At 45.4% G+C, this 21,185-nt stretch overlaps 1 protein-coding gene across 1 annotated transcript in view; it reads right to left on the bottom strand.

Annotated features, from left to right (window-relative positions):
• IRAG1 (inositol 1,4,5-triphosphate receptor associated 1) overlaps positions 1 to 20,404 on the bottom strand; it is a 125,649-nt gene extending 105,245 nt beyond the window's left edge. The window contains exon 1 of the mRNA XM_034995155.1: positions 20,291 to 20,404. The gene's annotated coding sequence lies outside the window, so the exon portion shown is untranslated. The remainder of the gene's footprint in view (positions 1 to 20,290) is intronic.
• Positions 20,405 to 21,185: the final 781 nt, after the last annotated feature.

The following is a 21,185-nucleotide window of genomic DNA, read 5'->3' as shown; positions in this document are numbered from 1 at the left end:
GTGTTGCCCATTTTCCCTGTCTTGTGGCTCCTCTATTGCTGAAAGTATGACATGCTGACAGCATGGGAGGAAATCTCAGCTCAACAGGGAAAGTAACTCTGTTTCATGCACAGTGTCTGCAATAAGTGCTTCTGAATGACCACCAGGTTATACTCCCATGTCTGGAGAGTCACACACAAACACACACACCAGCCTCCCACCCCCGATCAACCCTGATTCCCAGGTCCTTGCCTATGGGACAAGAGCGATGCAGGGCATGAGCATCTCCCCCGCTTCATGGAGTCTGACCTCTAGTCTCCTAGCAATTAAAAGGTCAGGACCTATAACCACTGCAATTTCAAACTGAAATTGTTCAGCTTATAGATCATGCACTTTTGTTCTCCTTTTCTTAGCTGTGACCCTTGTGCTGACTCTTGACCTCTCTAAGAGATTCCCATGCAGCACAGAACAAAAAAAGTGTTCATAGGGTAGGAAGGGAGGACAAGGTAGTCTATGCCTGATTTTCATCCCCTCAAAATGGAGATAATTGTTTCTACCTCAGGATGGTTGACAGGATGAAATGAGATGTGTAAACGACTTGGCACAGAGTTGGTGCTTTGGGGGAACACCTGCAGTTTTTGCCTGTTTTGTACCCCAGTTCCCCTTCTTCTGGTAACAGCAGCATCTTCATTGTCCCTGTGCTTGGGGTGGGGGTGGTTGACCCCACTGTGGGAGTGGGACTGCAACACAGGGCTGGCCCATCAAACACCCTGTGGCCCTGGCCCTGGTGATCAAGGAATGGGCACATGACCCAGACTGAACGATAAATTCATCTCAGTAATTTGTTGGAATGACTGGGGGAGTTCTTGCTGCCAGGGTTTCTGAGAGGATAGGATGTAAGCTGGGGACCACAAGTTCCAGATTGTCACCATGAGGCACAGGCCACCTAAGAAGAGATCCAATACCAAGGACAGTTGGGAGGTAGAGGGAATGAGCCCCATGTGTCCAGCTACATCTGAACCTGCCCTAGACTTGTCGGTTATGTAACCCAGAAAATTCTGGTTATTGTCTAATCTAATTTGAGTAAGTTTCTGTTCCATGCAAACAAGAATCTTGGCTAATGCAAAGCTCACCCGATTTGGTTCACCCTTCCCCTTCCCACTGCCATTGGTCTGGAGGGGCCTTTCTTGAGTCCTGCAGAGACTTTGCCACAGCTCATCTCCCCATCCTCAGTCTCTTTCCCTTCAGTCCATCTTCCACTACACTGATCATTCTCAGCACAGGCTTAGTCACATTACTCCTCAGCTTAGAGGACTCCTTGACTCGCCACCGCCTGGAGAGCAAGTCCTGGCTTCCTCAGCTCTACCTTCAAAGCCCTCCACAATCTGACCCCAATGCCTCTTTTGTTTTCTCTCTTCTTTTTTAACTGAGGTATAATTGACATATAACATTATATTAGTTTCAGGTGTGCATCATAACAATTCAATATTTGTATATATTGCAAAAAGATCTCCACTATAGGTTTAGTTAATATCTGTCACCATACATAGTTACAAAAAAATTTTTCCTTGCAATGAGAACTTTTAAGATCTACTTTTTAAAATTTAATTTTATTTTATTATGTTAGTCACCATACAATACATCATTAGTTTTTGATGTAGTGATCCATGATTCGTTGTTTTCTTATAACACCCAGTGCTCATGCAGTACATGCCCTCCTTAAAAGATCTACTTTCTTAGCAACCCTAATTCCTTTTGAGCTTATCTCTCACGACCATCTCCCATTGCTCTGCACATACTGTGCCTGATTGACATCAACCCAATCCCCTACTCCGCAATGCTTCCGTACTCTCTCACTCTGTGTCTTTCCCCAGAAGAGCTTCCACTTCTTACCTATCTACCAAAATCCCACTTACTCAACTATCTTCTCTTCCAAGAAGGCCTCACAGATGGCCAAGGCAGAATAAATGTCTTACTCCCATGAATTTACTCCCTTGTTATATATAGTACCTATCAGTCTGTCCTTACATAAGAATAATGTATATACTTTGACAGCAGGGAGCATGTTGTACTTGATTCTGGATCCTCCTGGAGCCCTCACACATAGGCCTGCCATAGGCCGTTGGTGAAAATATTGACACAAGACCCCAGCTCTCTGCTCACAAACTGAATCCCCCATCCTCTCCTCAACTCCACTCTAGGAGAGAGGATCCTAACATTCGAATCACGTTTCCTCTTCACCAGGAAACCTTTTTTTAATTGTGGTAAAATACATATAACATAAAATCTACAATTTTATCCATCTTAAAGGGTACAATTCAGTAGCATTAAGTACATTAACAATGTTGTACACCTATTACCACTATCTAGCTCCAGAATTTTTCTTCACCCCAAAAGGAAACTTCATACCCATCAAGCAGTTGCTTCCCATTCCCCCTTTCCACGAGGCCCTGAAAATCATTAGTTTGCCCTTTGTCTCCATGGATTTGCTTGTTCTGGACATTTCACATAAATGGAAGCATGCAATATGTGGTCTTTGTGTCTGACTCCTTTCACATAGCATAATGTTTACAAGATTCATTCATGTTGTAGCATGCATCAGTACTTCATTCCTTCTTATGACTGAATAATATTCCATTGCAAGGATATATCTCATTTTATTCATGCATTCATCAGTTGATGGATATTTGGGTTGTTTCTACCTTTTGACCACTGTGAACGGTGCTGCTATGAACATTCATGTACAAGTTTTTGTGTGAACACCTGTTTTCAGTTTTCTTGTATACCTAGAAGTGGAATGGCTGGGTCATATGGGAACACTGTACTTACCAGGAAGCCTCCTACACTTGCCATCTCCAGCTCTCATCAACATCCTGGATCTGCTTGGCTGACTTCATCTTGGAAGAGTCCATTGGCTTTTTAGAAGGGAGCTATTTCATCTTGATTGTTGTCTCCTGATGGCAATCCTTAAAGGGCATTCCTAGTCTTTAATATTAACCTCTTACTATTTGGAGCTTTCTATTGTCTATTTCAGATCCACTATTTAGTTTGTTCCTCACAACACCACTGCAAAATAGATTCTATTATGTCTGTTTTTCAGATGAGGAGGCTGACAAGGCTGAGACTGACTCCCAGCCCAGTGCCCTTTCCATACAACCACAGAGGCCCTCTCTCAACTAGCCTCTCTGTCCAAGGTCTTTGTAAGAAATAATCACCTTCGGGCGCCTGGGTGGCTCAGTTGGTTAAGCGACTGCCTTCAGCTCAGGTCATGATCCCAGGGTCCTGGGATCGAGTCCCGCATCGGGCTCCCTGCTCTACAGGGAGCCTGCTTCTCCCTCTCCCACTCCCCCTGCTTGTGTTCCCTCTCTCGCTGTGTCTCTCTCTGTCAAATAAATAAATAAAATCTTTAAAAAAAAAAAGAAAGAATCACCTTCTGGAATTTATTCTCAGATCCATCATTGTTCAGAAAGGCCCCTTTGCTAGGAGGCCAGTCAAAGCTGGCACAGACTTCTGCCACACTCTGCCAGCTGGCATTTCATTTATAATCAAAACAGTTTTTTCATTATATTTAAATATTTTGCCTGTACCAAGAAGATCAACTTTTGCCTTTTCTAGGTCTTCAGGAACCTTTTGGAATCCTGAGTTAATCCTCCCTTTTGATGTTAATATGAAGCTAAATCTGAGCATGTCCCATAAGCTCAACCTCAGCTCTCAAAATTTCCTCCCTATTCTTTTGTTCAACCCAAGAGCATTTCCTTCCCCTTCTCAGGAGAAGGCTATCCCTTGGACTGGAGAGTCACTGACCTCTTTGGAACAGAAAAAAAAACAACAACACAATGACCCCCAGACTGCTCCTTGGAAGCTTCCCATCCTAGTGTCCAATGTCCTATGTCCAAGAGGGACTGGAAACCAGCAGAATCCATGCTGTACCCACTCTGGCCACTGTCTGATCCCCCAAGGAGAAGCTTTTGGGGCTGACCTGGCCCACTTAGAACCTATGCTGGCAGTTCTACAAGTAGTGAGGGCTTTCTAGATGCCACGTGACCCACCTCATGTCCACTCAAGCAAGGATGTCCCTAGCCACTTTTTTCCAAAGTGTGTTCTCTGCAACCCTTGTTCTGGGTGATTTTGTGATTTTGTTAGTAGCTATGAAAATAAAGATTTCTGTGTTTCAATGCATTTGGAGACATCAGCACCAGACAGGTTTCTGTACCACAGGGCTTCTCAGCCTTTAGGAAGCAAATATGCAGGATAAACCTTCAAAAGGAAGAGAAAGTATAGAATGTTTCCCAAACGTGGGAAATGAATATTTGACCATGAATGTTTTTTCAAGGAATATCTCAATGTGTCTTCCTCAAAGCACTAGTCAAAGATGCCCCCAGGCCCTCTCGGACTGGTGGGGGCCCAGAGGTGAGAAGCAGAGTGGTTGTGCACATGGGCTCTGGAGCCAAGCTGCCTGGGATCATATCCCAGCCCTGCCACATAGTAGCTGGGTGACCTTGGGCAAATTACTTCAGCTGTCCATGCCTCAGTTTCCCCATCTGTAAAATGCAGATGGTGATAATCATGTACATTATATAATACATGTAAACTTCTTAGAGCAGTGTTTGGCACATAGTCAGTGCTCACTAAAGGTTAGCTGGCATTTTGAATCCTTCATGAACTTTGCAGAAAGGGATTCCTCACATTCCCTCAGGAGCAGCAGTCTGCACCTGGCATTCCCCACCCCCAGCCAATGGCAGCCTCTCAGTTTATGAAACCTCTCAGCCAAGATGGCATGAAGCCCCATAAAAGCCAGCCATGGTTCCCTAGGAGTAACCTTTCCTGACCTTGATGGCCGCAAAGACTTCCTTCTACTTCATTTTTAACCCCTTACAGACAGGCACGTAAGATTCAGAAAACCTAGATTCTATACACAACTTACGCATTTTCCAGTGGGATCTCAAGTTTCCTTCCCTATAACATATAACATAGTTTCCTTCCCTATAACAAGGCTCTAATCCAAGGACATGGCACAGAGAAGGGTGTGGTTAGAACACTAAGCAGGCAGAGGGGTTGGATAGCAAAGGAGCAGGGAGAGGATAGCACCAGTGACAGGTGTTAAGTGTGTTCCCCTTTTGAGGAAATGGGAGAGGGTGCCTATGACAAGGGTGCTTGGGTAGTGAATTAGGATAATTAACAGTAGGGGCATCTGGGTGGCTCAGGTCATGATCCCAGGGTCTTGAGATTGAGCCCTGCATTGGGCTCCCTGCTCAGCGAGGAGTCTGCTTCTCCCTCTCCCTCTGTGCCCCCCCAAGTAAATAAATAAAATCTTTTTTAAAAAGGATAATTAACATCAGCTGCTGCAACAGACCCCAAATCTCAGTGTCTTTGTGCATCTTGCTGAGTTAAGTCTAATGTAAGTTGAGATGCCCACCTCCATCTTGTAGCAAGTAATTCTATAACAGAAAATCCCATGTGGAAGATATAAGTGGGTGTGTGGTTGCCAAGAATCCCTGGATGACCCTGGCTGCCAAAGCTGTACTCCTTTGTTGCCCAATTGTGCTCCCTTCCCCCTTTTGGAGAAGTAAGGCCTGTTTGCCTCTGAGTTAATTCTCCCGGATTTTCTAAGACTCTGCAAACTCAAGAGTCTCTGGTTGGCCACATTATGGTATTTTAATTTCTCATCTGTGGGAGGCCTCAGGCTCTGCTGTTACCTGCCTCACTAATCCTCCGCCTCTGGCAGAGATGGTTAGCACTCTCTGAGTGTTCCTGTGCTCTTCTGCATTGCCAGCCTCTCCCTGCCACTAGCTCTGGCCAAGAGACTATGTGTCACCTCTGGGCTGAGGTACAGAGAGCCGTGCCTCCTGCATTCCTCTCTTCCCTCTATTGAGATGTCTCTGGAGGTCACGTGTATCACAGGAAAGCTGAAAGAACCAACTCAGAAACAAATTGCCCCCTCCCCCTAAGTGTCATTTCTCCAATGGGGGTGGGGGGGAAGTGGGAAGCATCAGGTGGGTAAGGGGAAAGGGGCTTGGGCAGACAGGACTATCCAGGAATTCTTGGCCTTTATATAGCCATTTAATGATTTAATGCCAGATGTATCTTCCAGATGGGATTTTCTGTCATGAAACATCTTGCTGTAATTTGAAATAACAGTGTGACCTGCGATTCAGATACTCCCAGTAGCACCATGGACAGTGCGGCAGGTGGCCTGTCTCAGACTGTGATGCTCACATGAATCATCTAGGGGTCTTGTTAAGCTGCAGAGTCTGACTCAGTAGGTCTGAGGCAGCACTTGGGAGTCTGCATTGCTAACAAGCTCCCAAGTAATGATGACACCGTTGGTCCTTTGTGCTCTGAAAAGTGAGGTGATAGGGGCAGGGCTATATATAATGCATAAAATTATGAAATCCCGACAATCCATGTGAGGTTACACAGATATGGCTGTGTGGTCCTCTGGGAGGATCCCCTGAGATACAGTCTGAGAACATGCTCTGCAGAGGGTAGCTAGCTGCTCAAATCATTTTAGGGGGTCTCCTCAAGTTCCCAAGATCTCCTCCACTTAGGGAGCTCTGAGGGGGTACCCAGTACCTCCTGAAGATCCTCAAATTCTGGTGTCCCACATCTCTTCCAAAGAACTTCCAGTCTTTTTGCCTCCAACTCCATTCCATAGTACACACCCAGCTGCTCCCAGAGCCGAAGGGCTTGGAGCAGCTGACCCTGTAGTGTGAGGGAAGAGGAACCAGGCTCCAGAGGCTGCTTTTGTTAGCAACAAACACATCTCTGATCTGAACAGCAAATGTCCAAAGCATGAGTCAAGTGCCTTGTTAATAAGAAAGGGAATGAATAAGCATTCCCTTCAGCAGCAAATGTTTTCTTACATATACAGCCTTCCATTTTACTCTGGACCTGATGCCAGTTCTGACTGCCCACAAAGGCACTGCAGGGGCTTTTAGAAAACAGACAGTAATAGCTGACTCTTCTAACACACCTGCAATCCTCCTTGTCACAGATGCAGCAACTAACACAATCAGTGCTCCAGGACGGCCTCAGTCATATGACTACTGAGGTAAATCACTGGGGCTTGGAGAATGAACGGCTCACAGATGAGGAAACCAAGGCCTCAGAAGGCAGAAGTAATTTGCTCAAGGGCACAAAATGAGTTGGAAGCAGAACCAAGCCTAGAACCTGGCACCCCTTGCTTATATGTTGTCTTCATTTCAGCACCAGGGATGGATATTGGAAGATATTCACTGTCTTCAAACCTAGGAGTGTTTGTTCATTCATTCACTCACTCAATATCCACCAAGAACCTGCTATGAACTTGCCATGGTTCTAGCTTCCCTAAATACCCCTCTATAAATTCATGATGACCTAACCTTTTTAAAGGTCTTACTGGTGCAGCCTCTACCTCCTCCTGGCCTGAGAGCTCCAAGTGTGAGATTCCATCTGTTGATGGGCTGTATGCACTTTGCACCAAGGGCAATTGAGCCTTGACCGTGCCACTTCCCACTGAAATCCTGAGTTAACTAATGAACTTCAGAAAGCTTTGGTTTTCTCATCAGCAAACTGGAGATAATATTATTACCTATCTCACAGGGTGCTACAAAAATATGAGGGAATATACATAAAGCACTTAATGCAGTATGTAACTGGTGTTCAACAAATGATAGCTGTTACAGTAACCGATAAGTACATTATTATCATTTTTCTTATTGTCAAGCAAAACAAGCCCCCTAGAGATTTCAGCAAGTAGAATCTTCCCCTCCAGGACTCTAAAAAGGCAGGCTTGCTTTCCTTGTGTGTCAGAGCAACTTTGGTATCTTACAGACTGTAGGAGTCATGAGACAGGGACAATTTGCCAAGTGTTTCTGGGTCTAATGTGCCATATCCTTGAGGTCTATCCCCATACCCCTCTTTCTCTGCTGGGCCCAGCTGACCAGAGAACCATCTATCAGTGTAAGGCCCTGTGAACCCCAGACCTGTCAGAATTGTCTGTACATGGGGAAATAAGGCTGCCTTCCAATACAACCATGTGAAAAAACCACATGCAAGGGATATGATTAGTTATCTATGGAAGTAACACAAGAAATTGTCTGTAAATATGGTTGAAGGGTTAAGAAGCTTGACTGGGGGTCACCTGGGTGGCTAAGTCAGTTAAGCGTCTGCCTTTGGCTTGGGTCATGATCTTAGGGTCCTGGGATCGAGGTTCCGTGTCAGGCTCCTTGCTCCCTCTGCCTCCTCCCCCCATGCTCATGCTCTGTCCCTCTATCTCAAATAAATAAATAAATAAATTTTAAGATTTTACTTATTTAAGTCAAGCAGAGAAAGTCAATTATCATATGGTTTCACTTATTTATGGAACATAAGGAATAGCATGGAGGACATTAGGAGAAGGAAGGGAAAAATGAAGGGGGGGAATCACAGGGGGAGACGAACCATGAGAGACTATGGACTCTGGGAAAGAAACTGAGGGTTTTAGAGGCAAGGGGTGGAGGGATCAGTAGCCCGGTGATGGGTATTAAGGAGGGCATGTATTGCACGGAGCACTGGGTGTTATACACAAAATGAATCATGGAACACTACATCAACAACTAATGATGTACTGTATGGTGACTAACATAACATAATAAAAAAATAAATAAATAAAATGAATAGCCATTAAACAACAACAAAAAGATTGTATTTATTTATTTGAGAGAGAGAGAGAGGGCATGCACAAGCGGTGGGAGGGGCAGAGGGAGAGAGGATCTCTTAAGCAGACTCTGTGCTGAGCACAGAGCCCCACATGGGGCTCAATCCCAGAAGCTGAGATCATGACCTGACCCAAAATCAAAAGTCGGATGCTTAACTGACTGAGCCACCTAGGCACCCCTATAAATAAAATCTTAAAAAAAAAAAAAAAAGAGGCTTGACTGTGATCTCCAGATGACAGGACAGGAAGACGATTATGAGTTGGCAGGTGAAGACATCCTTTGGAAAGATTTTGATTTGGGCAGTTTCCCTTTCTCTAGGAGGAACCCCTATATACAAGGGATGGTTCTCCATGACCACATCTGTACTCCACTCTGAGTATGAGTGTCCAGGGAATGTGCAAGGTAATCCTGTGGAATGGGAAGACAACTGGAACCTGTTACTAATTTCTAATTTCTTAGTATTAAATAAGCAGATTGACAATGGTGCCTTCATTCAGTCCCTATGTTGAGAGGTCACTGTCACATCCAGTTTGTAAGATGTCCTGAAGGGACAAGAGAAACTCTACAATGCTAAGGGACTGACATAATAGCACCCTCATGTATTCATTTGCTTTCAGTGAAGTATGACACAATTTGTATGTGCCCAAGTAAATGGATTAGTGAAATATATTTATCTAGGTTTAACCAACCCAACCATCATAAAATGGGCAAATGGCTTAAAAGGCTCCTGCAGAAAATGTGGAATAAAGATACTATAATACTACTAACACCAAAAGCAACAACTCTCAGTGTGTGAAAACTGGTGAATCAAACTGAAAGTTCTGCTTACAATTTTACTTACAATTCAGTAAGTAAAATTGCCCTTCTCCATCAGCTATCTGAGCTGGTTATCGTCTTCCCAACCTCCCTTTCTCCCTGCCTTTCCCACCCCCAATCCATTCTGTGCCCCGTGCTCTCAGGTGACACCTACAGGATGTACCACTTGGGCTTCCATGCATGCTACCTGAGATTGGTCAATGGGCCAGCAAGAGGTGGGGCGGGGGGAGAGGTTGGGGCATTTTCTTCCCTGTTCCTTCTTGCTTCAGCACTACATCTCTGGCATGGCTGTATCTATCCTTAACTACAGCTCATTCTGGAGGGACCTTCTTCCTTGGCTCCCATGTCACTGGATTCTGGTCTCACTATTTTTTTCTCCTGCCCCTTCCAGCTAGGCACCATCCTTTGTAAATAGTCCTCTGTTAAAGTCTCTTGAGCCAGTTGTGTTGGATTTGGTTCCTTGCTGGGAGACTGATTGTTACAGTATCTCATTTATCATGATAGTCATTAAAGCCTGGGGTTATCCAAAGTGCTGAGATTTTAAAACATAATGAGCTCTCTCACTAAGGAATACTCTTTTAAGGAAAGCTGGTGGCACTATTTAAAAAAATAAAGCATGGTTTTCATAAATAATTTCATCTTTGTCCACCCCTAAAAATTTCTGTTTTTATTTCTGTGTTTTATAAAATAACTAGCATATTAATGTAGCTCATGAATATGATTTAAAATAAAGAAATGCACATAAATTGGAGGTACATGCTAAAACAATTTTTTTAATTGATGAGATGAACCATCAAAAAACCTTTGTCCTGGAGAAGACCTTTGCTCTAGAAAAACAGTTGGCAAGTTCCTGCTATAAGGTCCCCAGCACTGCCCTGGGGATTATCTTCCTGACACCTAGCTGTCTACTTTTTCCTTTGATTCTCTGAACTACCTTCCAGAGGTTTAGAAACCCCATCTTTCTAAAAAATAAAAGGAGACTCCAAAGAGAAATGCTTATCTAAGGCTTCCAGGAGCCTGTGCTCTGGGGAAGTTTCTCTGTTGTAGGCAGAGATGGCTACCGGACCAGATTATAGCCTAGGTGAAACACCCCTTAGAATTTTCTACCTTCTGAGCAAAATCTTGATCTTCCAGGTCTTTTGGTCACTGGAAAGGGTTATCTCTCACCATACATTAGCACACAGACGCTCGGAATTATATACTTCAGTCTCTTATGAGTTTGATTATTATGGGTCAGTCTCCATGTGAACAATCAACTCCAGGCCACTGACCAGGCTTAGGGATAGGCCCAGGACCTTGGAATGTCCCCAAGATGATGCTTCTTAGGGGGTCCTCTTGGCATCCAGCTAGATTCCTCCTGACAATACTTAGCCTCATCACCTTCCAACTTACATTAGGGACCAGTTTGACTTCAGCTGGGGAACAGAAAAGATGTCTTAGGTAAGAAGCCCAGGAAGATATTATATTCTTTCTACCAGGGAACCAAGCCCCAAACAGGTTGAAAATATGACAAGACAGCTCTTTGAAAAACCTGACCATCTGGGCCACAGAATAGAGGAGTTTCATGTGCTCAGTGTTAACCTGGGTTTGAATAATAGTTATTATCCGTTGAGTACTTATACACAGATAAGTTATTTAAATACACCAATCCATTTCATCTTCATAACAAGTCTTTGAGCAAGATATATTGTGGTCATTGTCAGCCCTATTTTATACATCAGGAAAGTAAGAAGAGGTTAGATCATTTGCCCAAGGTCAGGCAGAAGGTTGCAAGGCTGAGACTCGAATTCAGGTCATTTGATTTGAGAAGCTGAGGTCCCAACCACTACCAAACACTGCCTCTGAGGCAGACTGGGTGATCATGGCAGGATCTGTGATCTTTTAGGGCACAAGCCTTGGTGAGTCGCAGAGTGTAGGACATGGCATTTCTTGCAATAGAGATTCTAAACTTGTATTTTCCTACTAGAAGAAGGGGCTTGCCCATAGACAAGGTTATGAGACCTGATCAAGATTGTCACATACTGAAAGAAGACAAAAGAGAGATACAAAACAGAGAAGGCTAAATAGAGTAGCTGCCCAGACTCTTGCCCCAAAGCTCAGAGCCTCTGCTCTAAGCAGCAGTGCCAGGACCTCCTGGGCTCCAACTATAGGAGCAGGGACAGGGGCTGGACATTCTTATTCTGCCCTATGGCCTGGGTGTATGAGCCAGACAGATGGAAGTTGCTGTGGATTAGGGGTTTGATGGCTTTTTAATTTATTCCCCTTTCTTTACTTACTAGTTACTCTTAGTTGTCTTGAATAAGTCGCCTGAGTTGGTTGCTCACAAATATCTCCCTTAGATGGTTATGGTCTGAGTTTAACAAGATAGTATATATAAAATGCCTGGCATGAACAGCATGCTCAAACAATGGTAGTTCTGAACCCCTCCTTTCATTGTCTATCTATAGAAAGTATCCCAGAGGAAGGGGTGATTAGGAGGTCATTTGCTCTCTGACTGGAGCTGCCTAGATGGAACTTGCATGAAACCAAATTCACACCACACACTTCTAGTTGGTTGCTTGTCTTGTCCACAGAAGGACTGTTTTTCAAACAGGTGCCCACTGAGCAACTCGTGAAGAGAAAGGATGGCATTCCATCCTTTCCATCCCTGGGGAAAAGGGAGGAGCTGGGATGTCCACCCTCTTGGGACTATGTGGCAGCCCCTATAACCTGAAAGCTCCCTACCTGTTACTAGAGTGTGACACATCTGCCAAATGTACATCACCTGAGAGACCAGCTTTGCAACAGGGCTTGGGCTAGGCCCTCACTGTGGGACCGTTAGGGGCATAATGCTTCTCCTACATGATTGTTTCATTCACGTGAGAAGACCTCCACCTGCCAGGAGAATGGCTATCTGATAGTGAGTTCTGACAAAGGTCAACCTGACTAGCTCAGCCCTTTCCTCGTCCCTTTCTCTTGGGAATGTGCTGCCTGCAGGGGGGCCTGCCTCCACTAGAGGGCACTCCATAGGGATGGGGTAAATTGGCTTAACTTTAAAAAGCCTACTTCTTTGACAAAGAAGGTAAGAATATGCAATGGAAAAAAGATAGTCTCTTCAAAAAATGGTGTTGGAAAAACTGGAAAGCCACATGCAAATGGAATATTATTCAGCCATCAAAAAGAATGAAATCTTGCCATTTGCAACAACATGGATGGAACTACAGAGTATTATGCTAAATGGAATAAGCCAGTCAGAGAAAGACAAGCACCATATAACTTCACTCATATGTGGAATTTAAAAAACAAAACAGATGAACATAGGGGAAGGGGAGGAAAAATAAGAAAAAAAAGAGAGGAAGACAAACCACAAGAGACTCTTAACTCTAGGAAACAAACTGAGGGTTTCTGGAGGGGAGGTGGGTAGGGGGATGGGGTAACTGAGTGATGGGCACTTGATGTAATGAGCACTGGGTATTATATGCACATGACAAATCACTAAATTCTATCCCTGAAATTAATAATACAGTATATATTAATGAAATAGAATTTTAAAAAGAAAGAATGAAACTGGACCACTTTCTAACACCATACACAAAAATAAGCTCAAAATGGATTAAAGACCTAAATGTGAAACCTGAAACCATAAAAATCCTAGAAGAGAACACAGGCAATAATTTTTCTGATATCGGCCATAGCAAGATTTTTCCAGATATGTCTCCTGAGGCAAGGGAATCAAAAGCAAAAAGAAACTATTGGGACTTCATCAAAATAAAAATTATCTGCACAGTGAAGGAAAAAATTGACAAAACTGAAAAGCAACCTACTGAATGGGAGAAAATATTTGCAAATGACATATTCAATGAAGGGTTAGTATGCAAAATATATAAAGAACTTATACAACTCAACACCAGAAAACCCCATATAATCTAACTTAAAAATGAGCAGAAGAGGGCGCCTGGGTGGCTCAGTTGGTTAAGCGACTGCCTTCGGCTCAGGTCATGATCCTGGAGTCCTGGGATCGAGTCCCGCATCGGGCTCCCTGCTCAGCAGGGGGTCTGCTTCTCCCTCTGCCCTCTTCCCTCTCGTGCTCTCTGTCTCTCATTCTCTCTCTCTCAAATAAATAAATAAAATCTTTAAAAAAAAAATAAGCAGAAGACACGAACAGACGTTTCTCCAAAGAAGACATACAGATGGCCAACAGACATGTGAAAAGATGTTTAACATCAGGGGAATGCAAATCAAACCCACAATGAAATATCACCTTACACCTGTCAGAATGCCTAAAATCAAAAACTCAAGAAACAAGTGTTGGCAAGGATATGGAGCAAAAGGAACCCTCAGGCACTGTTGGTGGGATTGCATGAGGGAAAATGGTATGGAAAATTCTTAAAAACAGAATTACCATATGATCCACAAGTGGGTATTTACCCAAAGAATACAAAAACACTAATCTGAAAAGATATATGCACCCCTATGTGTATAGCAGCATTATTTATAATAGCCAAATTATAGAAAGGGCCCAAGTGTCCATCAACTGATAAAGAAGATGCGATATACATATATATAGTGGGATACTACTCAGCCATAAATGAGAATGAAATCTTACCATTTACAACAACATGGACGGATCTAGAGAGAATAATGGTAAGTGAAATAAGTCAGTCAGAGAAAGACAAATACCATAGGATTTCACTCATACATGGAATTTAAGAAACAAAACAACCAAAAAAAAAAAAAGAGACAAACCAAGAAACAGACTCTTAGCTATAGAGAACAAACTGGTGGTTACCAGAGGGGAGGAGGGTGGAAGGATGGGTGGGGTGTACACCTGAAATTAATATAACACTATATGTTAATTAAACTGGAATTAAATTTTTAAAAAATAATAATAATAAAGAAAGCCTACTTGCCTTCCAGTATAAGTCCCATTCTCTAATACCAGCCTTATCAGTCACTACCCTCACATTTTTTGCCACGGCGATCACTCCAGGGGCTGCACTTTCCACCAGAACACAGTGCTGCTTCTAGCTCGAGATGACATCTCCCACTCTGATATTGAGGGAAGACGTGGTCGACGTTGAGCCCACCTCCTGACTGGGGGCCAGCACTCTTGACCACACGTGTATAAGCAACATCAAGGGTGTCTTCAGGCTTTCTCTCCTTCTGATGAACTAGAAACCTTGGGCCTTCTGTAAACATCCTCCCAGTTAGCCTGTCAGTGGCAGAAGTCCGTGTGGTTCTGTGTGTCCCTTCCCAGGGCAGCTGCCATGCCCTCTGCACTGCCTGCCAGCCTGCAGCCTCACTGTGAGCAAGGTATGATCTCATCCCCCACATCCTGCATTCATTGGTACCCCCTGCTCCTAGAACCCCGATTTCCTCCACGCCAGTGTTTCCTAAGCTTGAGTCACCTGCCCACTACCCTCACATTTTTTGCCATGTCCGTGTGCCACCTATACATTGATTGATTTAACATTCTTTAATTTGCCTTAGCAATAAGCCAGAAAACCAGGGTTGAAATCCCGACTCTGCCGTTTACCAGCTTTGTGTTGCTAGACAAGCGCCTTGCCCTCTCTGTGCCTCAGTTTCCTAATCTGTATAACAGGGATAATCATGGTAACTACTTCAGGGGGTTGCCGGGTGGACGAAATGAGGAACTGCCAGTAAAGGCTTAGAACAGCACCCAGCACAAAATAGGTGCTCAGTAAGTGTCAGCTGCCCTTGTCATTACATTTATCCAAAAAGGACACTTTATATCCCTACCATAAAGGGAAAAATCTACCACTTATACCACAAAGAGAGGATTTTAAAAATAAATTAAGTAAAAACACTTACTAAATATGAGCTATTGCCTGATGTAGGCTTGCTCTCATTTTGTCAGGAAGGGAGACAGGCCAGGGTCTGAAAGATGTTGAAGGCACACTCGGTTCAAGCCAGGGTGAACAACTTGTCCTGAGTGGCCTCGGACTTCTGGTTTTAGTGCTGAAAGTCCTGTAAGCCTCAGATCGAGGCTTTCTTCTTCGTGGAAGGACTAGAAATAGCTGACAAGGGAATAACATTCTTGTGATGTGAGTTCATGTGTTTCGGGCTGAGTCAGTATCCCACTTACTATCATCTTGCAGAATAAGCCACACCTTGGGCCCCACCACACAAGCCCACCTGAGTTTCCAAATGTCATACATGTACAGAAAAGCCATCATGTGTGTGCCAGTGGGACTGTCCCCAAAGAAAAACCACATTTGTACATGCCCAACAAGAGAAACGATGATTAAACCATGGCACAGCTAAAATTACTCTGTATTATACAACCATCAAAACATCGTGTTTTGAAGTATCTTTAATGAGAGGGAAAAATGATCGTGATAGAACGTCCGGTTTAAAAAAAAAAAAAAAGCAGACTAAGATGTCCTCAGTGAGTGGATAAATAAACTGTAGTACATCAGGACAGCAGAATATTATCCAGTGCTAAAAAGAAATGAGTTAGCAAGCCATGAAAAGACATGGAAGAGACTCAAATGCACGTTGCTAAGTGAAAGAAGCCAGCCTGAAAAGGCCACATACTGTGTGATTCCAACTATCTGACATTCTGGAAAAGGCCGAACTATGGAGAAAGTAAAAAGATTGGTGGTTGCTAAGACCGGGGCTTGGGAGGAAGGGTGTGTAGCTGGAGCACAGGGGGTCTTTGGGGCAGTGAAGCTACTCTGCATGGTACTATAATGGTGGATACATATCCTTATACATTTGCCTAAACCCATAGAATGAACAACACCAAGAGAGAACCTGAAGGTAAATTATGGATTTGGGGTCACAATGATGTGTCAGTATAGATTCACCAGTTTTAACAAATGAACCACTCTGGTAGGGGGTGTTACTAATGGGGGAGGCTGTGCATGTGTGAAGCAGGGGGTATGTGGGAAATCTGTGTACCTTCCTTCCTGCTGTGAACCTAAAACTGCCCTAGGAAAATAAAGTCTTTAAAAATTTTTAAAGCGGGGGCGCCTGGGTGGCTCAGTTAAGCATCTGCCTTCAGCTCGGGTCATGATCCCAGGGTCCTGGGATAGAGCCCCACGTTGTCAGTCTCCCTGCTCAGCGGGGAGTCTACTTCTCCCTCTCCCTCTGCCCCTCCCCACCCCACCCCCTCCTGTGTGCTCTCTCTCTTTCTCTCAAAAAAATAAATAAAATCTTAAAAAAAATTTGTTTAAGCGGACTAGAAAATCACATATAGTAAGACCTTAGTTTTATAAAATACAGAGAAAGATAAAGAAATACACTGTAATATTAACAATATTTGGGGCACCTGGTTGGCTCAGTCAGTTAAGCGTCTGCCTTCGGCTCAGGTCATGATCCCGGGGTCCTGGGATTAAGCCCCGCGTCAGGCTCCCTGCTCAGTGGGGAGCCTGCTTCTCCCTCTCCTGTGCCCCCTGCTTGTGCTCTCTCTCTCTGTCAAATAAATGGGTAAAATCCTTAAAAACAAAAAACAAAAAACAAAAAACAAACCAATATTTATCTCTGAGTGACAGGATTCTGGAGGGATTTTTTAATTCTTCACATTTACTTCTGTATTTCTTATTTATATCTATTTCTATATTTTCTAAGAAATTTTAGCACAGAACATATATTACTTTTATTACCAGGGAAAGAAGTGGAATAAAAATTATACATATAAAAAGTACTAGGAAGAAAGTAACCAGAACTGATTAACCCCAGCCTTTGAAAATTGTTTTTTACAGCTGTGGCCCACTGGGAGGGAGGTTTTCTGGCTGACTGGCTGACTGGCTGTCACCTGCTTTCCTTCTCCTCTAGAGAAGGCCCTTGCAGAGAAGGCAGGACTTGTCCAAGGTCACGGGCTTCTGTTGCCTCTGCATCCCATCTAGTGAGGCTGCCCTGAGCTGTCCCCTGAACCTCAGGCTCTGGCCTCCAGGGCCTATAGGGCAAACACAATATCCCTTTCCCCCTTTTCTTGATTTTTCTATAATTTGGACTGTGGTACTCAATAACTTCCCCAAGACGCGTGTTACTAACTAGAGGCAGGGTGGCATCTAACACAGGAAGTCCCCGCTTTGGACCCAAGCAGCCTGAGCTGGAATGCCTGCTCACCACCTACCAGCTGCGTGGCCTTGGGCACATCGCTATACCTCTTTCCACTACAGTGGCCTCATCTCTATCACAAGGATTAAGTGAAATAACGTTCCAGGACAGATCCCAGCACAAGGACCTCAAGCGGGGCTCAATTTATATCCATTTGTACATTCACTACACAAGAACTCAGTTCTCTATCTCCCTCCCACTAATTCCAAGAGCTTCCCTAGTGGCAGGGGCAAAATCTCTCCTCTACCACCCATCCAGGTCTCTGCTCCTCCTCAGTCAGAACCCGTCAGATGACTGCTGAACCACAGAGAGGATGGCTGAGAGGCAGCCCAGTGGCCCCATGGAACACCCAGAAGAGATGGCAGGGTGGGGGGAGATGGCTAACTTGAGACCTGCACTTGCCAGCCTCAAAGAATCTGATCATCAGGTATACATACACAATAAACGAGGGCCCTGTTTAACTGCAATACACTTGTGAGCATTATGTCCATTTCTTCATAAGGAAAACAAATTGATCCTGAACACTCAGTACCTCCCAGCATCATTCTGGATGCAGGACACACAGTGGAGAATGAGACAATGTCTCTGCCCTCACAGGGCTCAGTCTCCACCCCTGCTGGAGGTGTGAGCTGCATCCATCCACCTTCATTACCAAGACTTGGGCAAAGGAGGCAGGGCCATTTGAGAAGCTGAGAACCATACTTGTAGTTCAGCCCATCAGGCCAGGCATCCAGCTTCCTCTCACAGAGACTCAGAACCCCTCATCCTGAAGCTATGAGCCCACTGGTCCCCCTGACAATCGGTGCCAAGAAGAAGGCATTAATTATCCTCATCCAAGACTAAATTCCCCTGCTCCGTCATTTGGTGGCTGGGTGACCTTGGACAAGTCATTTAACATCCCCTAGTCCTCGTGTCCTCCCTGTAAAACTGGTTAAGATACCACCCTCACAGCATTACTGAGGAGAGCACAAGAAATCCCGTGTGGAAAGCCTTAGGCAGAGCATCGACAGACAGTCAGTGCTTCCCCCACTGCCCTCTCGGACGTGGTACCAACTGGAGATGAACAGAGCATGGTGGTTAGGAGCAGAGCCTCCAGAGACAGGCTGCCTGGGGTCAAATGCCAGTGCCACCTCTCACCAGCTGTGTGACCTCTCTATGCTAAAATGTCGCCACCTACAAGATGAGGACGTAACAATAATCCCTACCCTAGAGGGGTGTGGATGCTGAATTACTATATGGGAAGTGCTTAGAACAGGGTTCGATGCACGTTAAGAATGGTGTGCTTGCTATTTTTTTTCTTCTTCCAGAAAACATGTTTATGGGATCATTGATCGTGTTGTAGGAATTAGCACCTGATTGTATCTCCCAGATGACCTTTGAGAGTAGGCAGGAATGTCCCACTGACTAGAAGCATAAAGAAAGTTATATTAGCTGTGAATATAGTCACCCCCAACACACACACACACACACACACACACACACCACTGTATCAAGGATAACCAAACATGACAGTGACAACTGTATTGTCCGTTTGGTCAGAAATCACAAGAAGCAAGAGTACCCTCTCACTCACAACTATGTTGACTCAGCCATTAGAGTCAGACTTGGGTTCGAGTCCTAGAAACTGCTCTTCCTTAGTGGTCTGACCTTAGGCAAGTCATTCAACCTGTGTTTCCTCCCCGGAAAAGGACTGGGTGAGGTTGCAGGGGAGTTAACCCCAGCTGTCTCACCAGCATGTCATTGCCCCCTGGTGGGGATGGTGGAACCCTTCGGAGACTCTGACTCCCTAGTGTTTCCAGCCAGAACAGTTCTGGGAAGCTTCCTCCTTTCCCCTGCAGGAGACCCAGTTCAGACAAGCCCGTAGGCTGCTTTACTCCTCCCACCCACCAGACCCCCAAAGAGCAGCCTGAGAGTGTTAAGAGGACACCAGCTGCTGAGCTCTGGGAGGCAGGAGCACTGGCCACAGGTCCCAAACCCTGTACTCTGTTGACTTAAACTGCAGAGCATCTCCAGGATTTCACAAACATTTCCTGGGCAGGAGGGAGCAAGACAGCTAGGCCTTTCTCTGCCCTCTGCGCCCCGGCCTCTTCTTTGGAGAAAGCCAGCCTGAGTGCCGTTTATTTTAGGATAGCTTTGACACCGAGCTCCTGGAGGTGAGCATGGCTAGGGACACAGGTTGGGCACAGGTACTCCCTCAATGGAGGAAGGAAAGGGCACAGGGGGCAAAGCTGGACACAAAAGGAGAGATAGAGACAGAGTTGAAAACAGGGGCTGTGACCAGAAAACACAGGACAGGAGGGGCAGGGACAGAAACAGGGGCAAGTCAAGAATGGAGACAGGGCTGGGCCCACATAGGGTCCAAAGTGGACCGGGCTGCGGCACAGGGTTGGGGGGGGGCAGAGGGAGGCACAAGTAAGCACAGAGCCGAGCTGGGAAAGGGGCAGCAGGCAATGGGGAGAAAGCACTGCCCAGAGGGCTTACATAAGCTGAGGACCCACTATTCCCTAGAGGGGTGCACAGGAAATCTGGGGGTGAGCTCTCCAGTCAGATCCCACATTTTCACCCTAGCCTGTGCATGCTTTCCTCCAACAGCAGCAGACAGAGCACAGTTTAGTTAAGTTAGGACTGGCAAGATTCACTTCTTATTTAAAAATCATGACAGCAACAATAAAAACACTCAGCTGAAATGGCACCCAACAAAGCCAACTCCCCTGAAAGTTAAAGTCAAGCGCCCCCATCCCAGCACCCTGTACCTTTAAGGAGGAGAAGGGTTCCCTCGCGTCCCAGCTGAAGAGCAGGTTATTCTTAGATATAGCAATGACTTACCTAAAACTGAGTTATTCCCCTTTCCTCCTCTGGCCAGCCTCTCTTCACTCTGGGGAGCTTTTACCATTTAAGGTCAATGTTACATTTGGCTCTGGAGCTCCGAGCTGAGAAGCCTCTGGCTGCTGAGCCTCAGCCACCGCCTCCTCCTAGAGGGGCTGGGACTTGGAGCCTGGAGCTCCTCGGAGAGCCCCCTCTGGCCCCACTCAGGGGGCTAACAGCAGGGGAAGCTGACCAGGCCAGCCCCAGAGCTCAGGGCAGGGTGGGCCTGTGAGGCAGGAGCTTGCCCTGAGTACCTCCCATGGGCACCCACACAGTGGATGGCAGTGCCCATGGGCAGCCCGCATCACTGGGCACTTTCCTGGCCAGACGGGGACCAAAGAAACTGCAGATCTGCCTCCCAGCCTGGAATCCCCAGCAAGCATGTGAGGCTGGACAAGACCCTGGCTGCAGGCCAGGAGAAAGTGGGAACACTTCCTGTCCCGGGGATTCATGGGCCGGGGCTGCTCCCACCTTAAACCCTTGGGATTACCAGAGAGAAGGGCCTAGGAGGTTCAGCTAATCCCAGACCTGGCAACAGCCCCAGGGGCTTCAATCCTTGCTGCCGCACTCAGCAGTCCTGTGGTCTTTGCTTTGTGGAGTTCTAGTCTCCTCATCTCTAAGACAGGGATAACAGCAATAACACTTAACTCAAAGAGTTGCAGGGGGCCTAAAGGAGACCATAGTGAAGGCTTAGCACGGTCCCAGCATCTCATTCCATTGATCAGCACATATTCATTTCCTGCCCCTGCCCAGACACAGGCAAGAACAGGCTGTCTCCCTCCT

This window comes from Mirounga leonina, unplaced genomic scaffold, assembly GCF_011800145.1.
Source record: "Mirounga leonina isolate KUSES-001 unplaced genomic scaffold, KU_Mleo_1.0 Mir_92, whole genome shotgun sequence".
Lineage (NCBI taxonomy): Eukaryota > Metazoa > Chordata > Mammalia > Carnivora > Phocidae > Mirounga > Mirounga leonina.
Note: the sequence above shows the minus strand (reverse complement) of the source record. Positions and strands in the feature narration are given on the sequence as shown.